The sequence below is a fragment of the Bos mutus genome, chromosome 20, assembly GCF_027580195.1.
Source record: "Bos mutus isolate GX-2022 chromosome 20, NWIPB_WYAK_1.1, whole genome shotgun sequence".
NCBI classification, from domain to species: Eukaryota; Metazoa; Chordata; class Mammalia; order Artiodactyla; family Bovidae; genus Bos; species Bos mutus.
The window spans coordinates 5,059,777-5,073,406 of NC_091636.1; the positions used below are offsets into that span (position 1 = coordinate 5,059,777).

General features: G+C 46.4%; 1 long non-coding RNA gene across 1 annotated transcript; it reads left to right on the top strand.

The window, feature by feature from the left end:
• The first annotated feature begins 181 nt into the window (after positions 1–181).
• LOC138984176 (uncharacterized) lies at positions 182–13,411 on the top strand. The gene is made up of 3 exons (XR_011461433.1): positions 182–319; positions 944–1,090; positions 12,980–13,411. It is a non-coding gene; the product is annotated as an uncharacterized lncRNA (long non-coding RNA).
• Positions 13,412–13,630: the final 219 nt, after the last annotated feature.

Here is a 13,630-nt window from a genome sequence, read left to right on the forward strand (position 1 = left end):
CGTCCCGGACGCTCTCCGGATGACGTCACCGCTGACCTTTGCATTGTGGGGCGGGAGGTCTTCCGGCAGGCAGCTCCCTCTCTCTTATAGGCAGAGATCTGGCGGACGGAAACTACATCTACCGGCAGGCTCCGGGCTCGCGTCTCCAGTTTGTGGGACAGGATGGGACTTGTAGGCGTAGGCCCTAGTGATTGCTGCAGCATGGGCTGGCCTTCCTCGCCCTCACCCGGTACTGCCCCCTCGCTCTAAATCTGCGCATTCCCAGAGTACCTGATTTTAAGAATCGTCTGCTAGGCTGATTGAATGCATAGGTTAACAGGTTTGTCCCTTAGAGATTCTGATTCAGTATTTCTAGGTCGTGGCCTGGGAATCCGTGATTTTTACATGTATTCCCACGCCCTTCTTGAGCAACAAATATGATCTGGGAAATGTGGGAAGCAGTGGACTAGTCACATTTTTTAAATTCAAAAATTGTGGGTTTTATTTCCCCTTCTGATTTTAGTAGAAATACATACTTATTTTAGAAAATTGAAAAATAACAGAAAATTGTGCTGTAAAAAAGTTCCCTGATTTTGTGTGTGTGTGTATTTCCTTCCGGATAGTTTTTTTTTTTTTTGACTTGCTTGGTCAGTTCTGTGTGACTCTTTGCAACACCCATGGACTGTGGCTTGTCAGACTCCTCTCTCCATGGAATTTTCCAGGCAAGAATACTGGAGTGGGTTGCTATTTCCTTCTCCAGGGGATCTTCCCCACTCAGGGAACAGAACTCTAATTTCCCGTGTCCCCTGCTTTGGCAGGTGGATTCTTTACTACTGAGCCACCTGGGAAGCCTATAATACTAATAAGTGAATGTTGAGTAATTGGAATATTACAGGCATGATACCAAGTACTTTATATACACTACTTCATAATCTAAAAAGCAGTTATTATCACTATTTTGCAGATCCAGAAATGGAGGCACAGAGTTTGTTACCCTGATCACCTAGCTAAAGGTGCAAGAGGAGGGGTTGAAGTCAGGTCTCCTGAATCCAAATCTTGGCGATGTTTAAGCTAAGGTGTACTACATTTTGCGAGCTAGCTGATATCAAAGGTAAGGCTTTTTTTCTAATTTTTTTTTGTAGCTACAATTCATCATTGGAACTGCCACCACTATCCTCTCTTCCTTTCAGCTTTTGCCTGTTACTGACTGAACTCTTGCGCATAACCTAGGCATTGTTATTTCCTCATCTTCCATAAGCAGTGGAGGATATGTAAATAATAAATTCTTCAATATCCTTGGCTCCTAAGAAAAGAAATAATAGAGATCTCTCTATTATGGATGCTCTCCACTCCAACATTTCCCATGTAAAAGCATTTAGCCCTTAAAATGAATACTGGGGTGTTATAGTTTATACTCAGCCTTTAACTCAAGTTCACTCTTCCTCAAAGGTTAAGTTAACAACCAACATTATCTCTTAATACTTCAGCCATCCTGGGGATTTCATAATGACTATTTCTCCTAATTGTTCCCACACTTATCACCCACTTTTAGCCCCAGGAGAGGCCTGGGTTCAGGCTGCCTGGGCCCCCAAGTTCATTCTTCTCTAAACTCTCTGATCAGTTTGGCCCCCCTCTTCTCCATTTTGACAGGCACATCTTACTCTCTTTCCTCAGGGTAAACTTTTCTGACCTTCTGACCTAATTGGTTTTATCTCACTTTTATAGACTCTCAAAGCCTCTTTCTTGTAACAATTATTATAATTGAAAGTGAATAATTTATAGGTAAATTGGCCACCTGTTCCCACAGCTAAAGTTTTAGAGCCAGGACCACAGCTTGCTGTTCATCACCATGTTTCCAGCCCATAGCTCAATACCTAGCTGAAAGTAGACGTGTACATTTTGGTCCGTTTCCTATAATCATGGGGTAAAGTCAGAGAGACAGTCTGTGTTGGGGGTGGGTGGAGGAGGGTGTCATTTGTAGCCACCACTTGCAGAAAAAGCAGGGGATGATGGATTAATCCATCATGACCAAACGGATAAGTGATCCTGGAGACTGACAGCAAATGGTTTAATCGTTTGTCAGTCTCATGAGGACCTTGTATCATATCCTAGTTGCTAGAATTCTGAACTGTGAAAACAGGTTGAATCTTATAGCTGTGACCTTGTGTCTGGAATCGCTATAAATGGGTTGTGGTGGGGTCAAGGGAATGAAGAGAAAGTAATCAAGACTTGTGCAGTTGCTAAGTCCTATTTGACTCTGTGACCTCATGGACTGCAGCACACCAGACTTCCCCGTCCTTCACTATCTCCCGGAACTTGCTCAAATTCATGTCCATTGAGTCGGTGATGCCATCCAATCATCTCATCCTCTGTCACCCCCTTCTCCTGGTTTATTACTCATCCAGAGTTGCAGTAAGTTTCCACTACACCCAAAATACAAAGACATGTAATATACAATGACTGTCACCAGGGAGCGCCATTGCTGTATTAATAATCCAGGATCTTTAGAAATTTCTACGCAGATATTGTTTTAATTTTGGCCCAGGTAGTGATCTCATTTTCAGATATCCTTTAGGAAAAAATAATCGTTGCCTCTCATTGTTACAATTGGTCTGTAGCACATTGCCTGAGCCCCGTGAATTGTACATACTAAGGACTGGAATATTTTATGTCAACGACTACAAGGCTAAACCTGGATGTCCAAAAGAGAGAGGGCAGAAACTGGAAATGAGATCCATAATTTGCCAAGGGAGATATGAAAAAGCAGCCAGGCATGAGGGCTTCTGCATCAGATGACACTGGATTGGAATCCTGGCTGCATCGCTTTGGGGTGGTGTGACTGGGAAAGTCGCGTCATGTCTCAGAGCCTTAGTTCCTCAGGGCTCTGGTGAGGATGAAGCTTCAGTTTGACATTCTAGTTAACGTAATTCCTGGTCCCCAGCCAATGTTGATAATATAATACAGTCACAAGTTTACGTTTGGGTGGGGAAGTTATTTAATTAACCAGTGTCTCCTCTACTAACTTCTAAATTACATGAAGGAAGGGTTTGTCTGTTTTATCATTGTGTCCTTAGCACCTAAATAGTGCCTGTACGTATAGGCTCTTGGTAAATATGGATGAATGAAAAAAAATAATGAGTAAATGGGAAATTTGCTCTTCTAAGTATATAATGTAATGTAATGTTAGTCGCTCAGTTGTGTCTGGCTCTTTGTGGCCCATGGACTGTATTCCTCCAGGCTCCTTTATCCATGGAATTCTCCAGGCAAAAATACTGGAGTGGGTTGCCATTCCCTTTTCCAGGAGATCTTCCCAACCCAGGGATTGAACCCTGGTCTCCTGCATTGTAGGAGGATTCTTAACCATCTTCTAAGTATCAGTTCAGTTCAGTTGCTCAGTCGTGTCCGACTCTTTGCAACCCCATGGACTGCAGCACGCCAAACTTCCCTGTCCATTACCAACTCCCGGAGCTTGCTTAAACTCATGTCCATTGAGTCGGTGATGCCATCCAACCATCTCATCCTGTCGTCCCCTTCTCCTCCCACCTTCAATCTTTCCCAGCATCAGAGTCTTTTCAGATGTGTCATTTCTTTGCATCAGGTGGCCAAAGTGTTGGAGTTTCAGCTTCAACAGCAGTCCTTCAATGAATATTCAGGACTGATTTCCTTTAGGATTGACTGGTTTGATCTCCTTGCAGGCCAAGGGACTCTCAAGAGTCTTCTTCAACACCACACTTCAAAAGCATCAATTCTTCAGCGGTCAACTTTCTTTATGGTCCAACTCTCACATCGGTACATGACTACTGAAAAAACCATAGCCTTGACTAGACGGACTTTTGTTGGCAAAGTAATGTCTCTGCTTTTGAATATGCTGTCTAGGTTGGTCATAACTTTTCTTCCAAGGAGTAAGTGTCTTTTGATTTCATGGCTTCAGTCACCATCTGCAGTGATTTTGGAGCCCCAAAATAAAGTCTGACACTGTTTCCACTGTTTCCCCATCTATTTGCCATGAAGTGATGGGACTGGATGCCATGATCTTCATTTTCCAAATGTTGAGCTTTAAGCCAACTTTTTCACTCTCCTCTTTAACTTTCTCTAGAGGCTTTTTAGTTCTTCTTCGCTTTCTGCCATAAGTGTGCTGTCATCTGCATATCTGAGGTTATTGATATTTCTCCTGGCAATCTGGATTCCAGCTTGTGCTTCATCTAGCCCGGCATTTTTCATAATGTACTCTGCATATAAGTTAAATAAGCATGGTGACAATATACAGGCTTGATGTACTCCTTTCCCAATTTGGAACCAGTCTGTTGTTCCACGTTCAGTTCTAACTGTTCCTTCTTGACCTACATACACGTTTCTTAGGAGGCAGGTCAGGTGGTCTGGTATTCCCATCTCTTTAAGAATTCTCCACAGTTTGTCCTGACGCACACAGTCAGCGGCTTTGGCGTAGTCACTGAAGCAGAACTAGATGTTTTTCTTGAACTCTCTTGCTTTTCCCATGATCCAGCAGATGTTGGCAATTTGATCTCTGGTTCCTCTGCCTTTTCTAAATCCAGCTTGAACATCTGGAAGTTCATGGTTCATGTACTGTTGAAGCCTGGCTTGGAGAATTTTGAGCATTACCTTGCTAGCATGTGAGATGAGTGCAATTGTGCGGTAGTTTGAACATTCTTTGGCATTGCCCTTCTTTGGGATTGAAATGAAAACTGACCTTTTCCAGTCCTGTGGCCACTGCTGAGTTTTCCAAATTTGCCGGCATATTGAGTGTAGCACTTTCACAGCATCATCTTTTAGGATTTGAAATAGCTCAACTGGAATTCCATCACCTCCACTAGCTTTGTTCATAGTGATGCTTCCTAAGGTCCACTTGACTTTGGACTCCAGGATGTCTGGCTCTAGGTCAGTGATCACACCATCATGATTATCTGGGTCGTGAAGATTTTTTATACAGTTCTTCTGTATATTCTTGCCACCTCTTCTTAATATCTTCTGCTTCTGTTAGGTCCCTACCATTTCTGCCCTTTATTGTGCCCATGTTTGCATGAAATATTCCCTTGATATCGCTAATTTTCTTGAAGAGATCTCTAGTCTTTCCCATTTTATTGTTTTCCTCTATTTCTTTGCACTGATCGCTGAGGAAACCTTTCTTATCTCTCCTTGCTATTCTTTAGAACTTGCATTCAGTTGGGTATCTTTCTTTTTCTCCTTTGCCTTTAGCTTCTGTTCTTTTCTCAGCTATTTGTAAGGCCTCCTCAGACAACCATTTTGCCTTTTTGTGTTTCTTTTTCTTGGGGATGGTTTTGATCACTGCCTCCTGTACAGTGTCATGAACCTCCATCCATAGCTCTTCAGGCACTCTGTCTATCAGGTCTAATCCCTTGAATCTATTTCTCACTTCCACTGTATAATCGTAAGGGATTTGATTTAGGTCATACCTGAATGGTCTAGTGGTTTTCCCTACTTTCTTCAATTTAAGTCTGAATTTTGCAATACGGAGTTCATGATCTGAGCCACAGTCAGCTCCGGGTCTTGTTTTTGCTGACTGTATAGATCTTCTCCATCTTTGGTTGCAAAGAATATAATCAGTCTGATTTTGGTGTTGACCATCTGGTGATGTCCATGTGTAGAGTCTTCTCCTGTGTTGTTGGAAGAGGGTGTTTGCTATGACCAGTGTGTTCTCTTGGCAAAACTCTTCTAAGTATAGGAATAGGCTATCCAAGATTTTTGAAACTGCCCTCCACCAAATGGCAGAATATCATCAATATACTGGCTGTGTTTACAGAGGGGTCAGGTGCAATCCAGTGAGCTTTCCATAATGAATGACTGAACTGAACTAGGAGCCTGGAGCTGAGAGCAGGCCCCAAGGTTAGAGGGAAATCTGTGGGTTGCCTTGATATCCTTCCAGTCTTTCAGGAGCATTCCAGAGTCCGGGGCTGCATTTAGACACCACGCCCAGTTGGGTTAGACAGGTTGTTGGTCCTCATTCATGTTTATGGTGTGGCCCTTTTTCTCCTTGCTTCCATATGTTCATCCAAAGAGCCTTACTAAGTCTTAGGCCATACAGATGTTCATTTTTTAATTGACAGTATACGGCGTTTCTCGAAATTTGCTGTCTGTAGTATATTGGCTACATCTGCACCAAGGGATCTCAGCTGCTTTTTGTTTATTTCTTTGTGATGTTTTCCAGAATCTCTAATGACCGACTGGATCCAAACACACACTCAGAAAACAAGGCTTTGATAAGCAGGTGTCCTCAGCACTGATCAATACTATCACTGCCTCTCCCACCAAATGTGCATCTTAGATAACATTTCAGGCTGCAATGTTTTTAGCACATTGTCATTTCAAATTCTTATTACTAAAGGCTGCTTAGTGAAAGAAGTGATCTGATATAATGTAAGAAAAGAATGGGAAGTTTGAAATCTGGGTTGAGTTTGGATTGGGAACCTCTCTTATCATGTGTGTGACCTTGAACCATCCATGAACCAGTCTGAGCCTCAGTTTGCTCATCTGTAAAATGAGAATATTAATACTTGCCATTTGTTGTTGTAAAACAGTATGTATGCGGAACCTGACACATAGTTGGCACTCAGTAGCTAATAGCTAATAATATGGCCTTGATACAACTTCCTAGTGTACTCCGTTATAGTCTGTTATGGGGCAGAAATCTTGATTAATATGTGTTTATTTTATAATTTTTTTTTAAGTATTTGTTTTTATTTGGCCACTCCAAGCCCTCACTGTAGCAGACGGGATCTTTTAGTCTCAACATGTGGAATCTAGTTCCCTGGTCAGGAGTTGAACCTTGGCCCCGTGGTTCGGAGGGTGGAGTCTTAGCAACTGGACTTCCGGGAAGTCCCAATATGTATTTTGAATTATACTTGCTACTTGCTAGTTTTGATCTTTTGATTGAGATTGATTGATTGAGAGCCTCTTAGCCAGCCCCTACACTGATGGCCTCAGGGAAGCCAGGCTCACAGTTGGGCCGTCCACGCTACTGCTGTTGGGATCTGGATCCATTCTGTCTGTCTTCTGTTTTCACACAGACAATGCTACCTGTCATTCTCCAGTGACTCCCCTGTTGATTCATTTGCTTCTAGTTGCGTACCCAGTATCCATTCCCTGTCTTATCATCCAAACCCAGTTTTCTCTTGGGCTTCAGTGTGCCCTGTTAAAGTGTCTGCCCCAGATTCCTTGGGTTGCTAAGGGTGACCATAGGTGTCAGTTCTGACCGAGGAGATAGAAGCTGAGGGTGTCTGGGAAGGCTTTGTCTTGCTGATAGAGCCTCTGCCCCGTCCTGCTGTAGTATGGAGGTGCAGCAGTCCTGAACCAAAGGGTTAGTTGGGGGCCATGTAACTGGTTCTGGCCAGTGAGCTGTAAGCAGAAGGGATTCATGTCCCTTCTGGGCTGGGATATTTAAGTACTAACATGAGACCCTCCAAGAATTCTCCTTTCACCTGTCATGATAACCAGCACAATTTGAGATAGTGGCTGATCTATCATCCTGGGCCCAAATGAGAGGTCGTGGAGTAGGGGCTCCAGTTGGCCCCTAATGGACCAGCAGGATTGAAAAGTAAACCTTGGTTGTTTTGAGCCACTGAGATTGTGGAGTTGTTTTTTACTGCAGCATAATCTAGCCCATCCTGACTGATACAAACCTGACCACGTTGCTCCGCTAAATCCAGTATTGTGGAATGACTGAACATAGAAACTAACAAACAAATGATTGGCTAAAAGCGTGAATGAATCAGCTTCCTTCTCCTGGGCCCCATCCCTTCAGATCATGTCTAGGAATGACTATAAATCCACCTAGTTCACTACGTATACCTTTATAGATGTCTTTGGTTTGTCTTTCTTCAACTTTGGTGTTCATCAAAATTCCCTGAGGACCTCATTAAAAATACAGATGCCCAGCCGTCCCTCAGATCTACAGAATCATTCCCAAGAGGTGGGTCATGGCCATTTGCATTTATAACAAGTTTCCTAAGAGATTCTGACAATGGGTCCAGATCAGGAACGTTTGCCTGTTTGGGTAGAAAATTCCGACCCCCATCAACAAGCCCAAAAGGGCGATTATTTTTTGGCATGTTGGTTTTTTAGCTTCTCTTTGTCAACCTCCCCACCTCAACCTCTACTCCCAACTCTCACCCTTGTTTCCAGCTGGCCACTTATACCTAAGTGATTACCTTTGGTTGATGGTGCCCTTGAAAATATCCTTGACATCTCCCCTCTGGCTCTTGCATCTCTTGTCTGTAAAGAGAAGCACGTTCATACCTTGAGGGAGGTCATCAATAGTGGTTCCTGAGAATGGAAGTGGGTACCAAGGGTACAGAGGGGTGCAGGTAACTGCTCAAGTCAGCCGTGGGGATGTCCCACAAGAGGTGACATTCAAGCAGAGTCCTCATGAGTGTGGTGGGTGTTGCCCTTCTTTATGGAAGTGCCTTTGAACACGTTCGTTCATTTGGGCCACCCCGCCTGTGAGTCTCTGTTGGGTGGGGAGACCTCTTCTACCTGGCAGCCCAGAGACTTATTTCCCCACTTCCTAAGCGTATGGTTTCCACTCCAGCTATCAGAGGCCACTGTGGTGCTTGGTGCAGCAGGTGGCAGGTGAAGAAAGCATGTTCCCTGCCAGAAGGTGGTGTCCTGCTTTCAGAGGGCCGTGGTGGGGGCCCCACAGGGGTGTCCAGTATCTGTACAGTCCATGTCAGAGGCACCTGATGCTGTTCCGACCCAGCACTGGGGCGGTGGCATCTCCGTGGAATGTCCAGTGCTGTGATTTTAGGGGCGACTCCTGTCCACATCATCTCGAGGCTTGGATCTCTGGCCCTCCCAGGGATTCCAGGAGCCATTCGTATTCCTTTTTTTGGGGGGTGGGGGGTGCTGTGCTGAGTCTTCGTTGTGCAGGACTTTCTCTAGTTGTGGCCAGCAGGGGCTACTCTCTACTGTGGTGTGTGGGCTTCTCTTCGCATGGCTTCTCTTGCTGCTGAGCACAGGCTCCAGGGCACACGGGCTTCAGTACTCGTGGATCCTGGGCTCTAGAGCACAGGCTCTATAGTTGTGGCACACAGACTCAGTTGCCCTGTGGCGTGTGGGATCTTCCCGGATCAGGAATTGAAACCCCTTGTCTCCTGCATCGGCAGGCATAGTCTTTACCACTGAGCCATCAGGGAAGCCCCACCCCATATTCTTTACTGCATAACTTTACTGATTAAACCAGCCAGAGTTCATGTATGTTGCAACTAAAGGACCTTTCCTGGATAAGTACATAGAGAGGAGAGAGGATCAGAGCCCCAGGCAGAAGGTTCTAGCTTGAGCAGAGGCCCAGGATCTTGAAGAGCATTGGATGTATTCTGCAGAGGGATGCCAGTCCCGTGGGGTTGCAGAGCATGTATTTGGGGTAGAGTGGGGACCAGCAGGAGATGAGGTGGATGAAATAAGCTGGGAGCTCAAATGCTACCATTTCAGGAATTAAATTTGACCTTGGAGTGGAAACAGTGGGCTTTAAATAGGACAGAAGGAGTACCAGATGGAAAATTGACAAAGATTTCTCTGGGGCAACATGGGGTATGATTGGACCTGGTGAGACTTGGGGCAGGGAGACGGATGAGGAAGCGGCAAGAAGTATCTCACGTGGTGGATGCTGGCTAGGGCGTCCCTGCCCCTTGAGATCTGGCTCAGACTGCTCATTCCTTCCTTGTCACTGCCCACCCCGCCCTCTGCCCACCACCACTATCCTAGACCCTGCAGAAGGCCAAGCCTGACCCCACGACACAATTTCTGCAACCTCTCCATGGTCACCGCTGCATCAGAGCTCCAGCCTCTACTGTGTTCATTTTAGTTTATGGATTTTCTTGTGAAATGCAGCACCTTGATTCCTTAGACGACTTAGATTCTTAGATGACTTTATATGTCCTGAGGGATTCATGGTCAGCTGTTTCTCCCCATGGGCACACCAGCCTCTGTCCCAGCTCATCACCTTCTCTCTTCCCTTACTCGCTCCATCTCATCTTCACTCCGTGCCTCGTGGTTTGCCTGTGAAATGCCGGATACTCCTGCCTGACAGGTTGCCCCACAGATGATGCCTCTCAAGCCCTCTCTTCCAAACCCAGTTCCAGGCCCATGAAAGAGGCCATCCGAACATGAGGTCACACTTTTAACAAGCCCCATGCTCCTTCAAAGACAGGAGTGATTAACAGTTACTTTTCTGCCTCTACAATAGCTTTGCACAGTTGAATTTTGCTTTTATCAATAGTAATTATAAACCACAAAATAACAGAAATTCATCTGTCTCATGGAAAAGTCTGGAGGAAGACCGACAGGGCAGCTCCATGACCTTTAGCCTCCCAGGCTCCTCTGCCATCGTGAAAGCTCTGACCCAGGTGGGCTGCTTAAGTCACCAGGCCCTAGAGCGCTGTGGAGCAGGTTGGGAAGTGTAGCTGGACCTCTGGTACAACCCCTGGTTAAAAACTGCTGTACGTATTCTTAAGGAAGAAGCGGCAAGTGTGTGTTGGGAGGAACTAGTGGTTTCTGCTGTGTCCATGAAACCCACTTGTCTCAGAAGTTCCACCTGCACTTTTTCCAGGACTGGATCTTGAAAGAAGCTTAAATGTTTAGTCTGTGGATCACGGGGCACAATGGTCCCAATAGTTGCTCTCACTCCTTTGGAAGTGTCAGCTTTGCAGCTTTAGGAAGGGCTGGGGTGCAAGGCCGCTCAGGAGTCAGCAGACGCTGCTCACAGTGCCCCACTCCCTGCTTTCCTGGGGCTCAGTCTGGCAGGCACCTCTCTGCAGCTGAAACAGAATGGGGCCCAAGAGGCCTGTGAACACACCAGAAATCTCAGCTCTTGTTGTTCACAGAGGGTTTATTTCCAGAGGGATCCTGGGGCTACCGAGAAGTGCTTTTCTTTCTGGGGAGACAGTGCAGCCGCTGAAGAGCCGGTGGGTGAGGACAACATTGCCTTCCTGCCTAAGCTCCAGGAGCCTGGGTCCGCTCCTGGCACTGGCTTCTCCAAGCCTGTTCAGGACTTCATTGGTGGGCTGTGTGCTGAGCATTTGCTGCTGCCACATGCTGCTAATATTTGAGTGGACTGCTTCCTGGGATCACACTTCAAAGTGGGGGTTTTCTCCATTTTTAGGGGTGCTAGAGAAATGTACAGGTCCCAGTGGCTCAACCCAAAATGAAACCCAGGTCTCCTGCCTCCATTCCAGTGCCATTTTCTTCTATTCCCTCCCGAGGAAGGCTCTGATTGGCAGGTTCCATTTAGTGGGCTGTGGACATCACCAGGTATTCTCAGCTCTCTGCCTTCTAGGCCCAAGGCAGTATTGTACATGTTGGCCCCAAGGCAGGACCATGTGACTAGTTCCAGCCAATGAGCCAGGAGTAGAGTGATGTCACTTCTGGACTAAACTCTGTAATAACTGCTCCAGATCTCTCTCTCTGGCAATGATGGTAGATGCTCCATTAGCCTGGGCTCTGGGTGACCTAGAGCAGAGCCCTCAGCTGACCCTTGATGGAGCAGTAGAGTGATCAAGAAATAAGTCTTTGGTGTTTTAAAGTCATTCAGATTTAGGATTTTTTTGTTGTTACCTGGCCTGACCTGACTTTACCTGCACACTTACCATCTGCTTGGTCACTTGGCATTTCAATACCCTTCCTATTTTGGGGGTAACCTCCACCCTCTAAGATTTGTTGGGCAGCAGAGCCTTCCTATAGAAGGTGGAAGTGCCCAGTACACACTTTCCCGGCTCCCCTTGCAGCTCAGGTGCAGACACGTGGCCAAGGTTAGCAGAGACAGCACCGGTGGTGGCGCCACAGACTCTGTGTAGCAGCTGCAGTGGTGACGTTGCTGGGCTGGTTTTGTTGCAAGAGTTTGAGCTGTGATTCTGGCTGTGTGACTTCCCTTTATTCCTGCCTACCTTCTAAGCCTCGTTCTCCACCCTTCCTGTCTCATCTGTGAGCTGCTCAGCATCCTTTTAATAAATTTGCTTTCAGTTTAAATCACCCATACTTCATTTATGTTGCTTGCAACTAAGAGCCCTGGACGGATACAACCAAATAGAGGGCAGTGTGGGGTGGCACAGGAGCCAGGACCTGGAAGGAAGGATCTGGCAAAATGTGCCTGACTTTTCTCCCTTGCACAAATTGCTTCTCTGGGAGCAACTTTTGTCTGTCTTAGGCCAGAGCAAACCAAAGTGCTGGCTAGGAGCTCTGGTTAGACTTGGTCAGCCTTTTGGGCATGTGAACCTCACTTTTCTTATCTGTAAAAGGGCAAATGATAGGACCTCACTTATAGGGTAGTTGTGAGGCATGTATTTGAAAGACAATATATTTGAGGAAGTTCTGGGAACCATAAAACAAAACCCCAGTGCAAGTTCACAACGTTATTCTTCTGTGTTAACTTGCCCAAATATATCCAGCTGGGGAGTCTTGGATGGCACGACAGGTTAAATGAAACCCATTCTTCCTGATGCCACCGTTCTGTCACTCACCTCTCGGGAGGTCACAGACCAGTCCTTAAGATTCAGACCCATCTGAGATTCTGCTCAGGAGACCAGAGACCTCAGACTGGAGGGGATGAAAAGATTCCTGGTGGGCTTGGTAAAGGCAGAGAAGCACAGAGGTGAGAAAGGATATTAGGCCTTGTTCTATTCAATCCTCTCCATTTTGAGAGTCCAGAGAGAGAGGGAGAGCCTCCAGCCCACGGCCACTCAGCAGCTCTGTGGCTGAGCTTGAGGTTGGGATGCAGATCTTTTCATTTTGACAGCGTGCCTTCATCTGGACATACATGTGTGCTATCATCCAAGAATGCAGAGAACACGGGAATATGACAACTCTTCCTCAAATTAACAACCCCCACTTCCTAGCAACCTGTGACCGACTGGTCCTCATCCCCCCATAGAGAAGGATCTCCAGAGCACTGTTTCTGTTTTTTCTTTCTTAGCCCTCTAAACACTTTATTGAGGAAGGCTGAAAACTGCTGAATCGATTTTTTTTTTTTAATTAGCACAGAATCTGAATCAAAGAAATTTGGAAGAAGAGAACTTTCTCATCCAAGTGGCTGCCGGCACCCCACCCCAGCTCAAGCGCTCCCTTGTTCTCGCCTGCTCTGCCCCAGATTCATGGGCCGCGCTCGGGATCGTTGGCAGTTTCCTCTGCACTGTCCTGACAACCTCCGGCCATGAAACTGAAAAGCTAGTTAGCGAATCTCGCTCCTACCGGCTTTGTCCTTGCCAGGGATTCAACAGAGAAATGTGGAAGAGGGAGCCTCCCCGCGCCTGCAGCAGGCTGAAATGCCACCAGAATGACAATGGGCTGGGGTGTGGGAGGAGGGGAGCGTGTGCAGCGTGCCAGGAATGAATGAATGAATGAGAGGGAGTGAGAGAGAGCGAGAGAGAGCGAACTTGGGGCTTCAAATTAAAAAATTCCAGGGTCTCAACAGAGGTGCTGGTGTCTGTACTCTAAGGCTTGCTACCGAATGCTGAGCTGGGCACTTTTCCCTAGGCGGGTGCCCTCTGGCCCTCTGCCAAGGTACAGAGCTTGGGGCTGCAGAGGGGGGAAGTAGGACTTTGGGGGCGGAAATGGCTCCAAACTGGGGCAAGGCCTGGGAGGCCAGCCTACCCAGTCAGCTTACTGTCTGGCCAAACTCCCCCCTCCC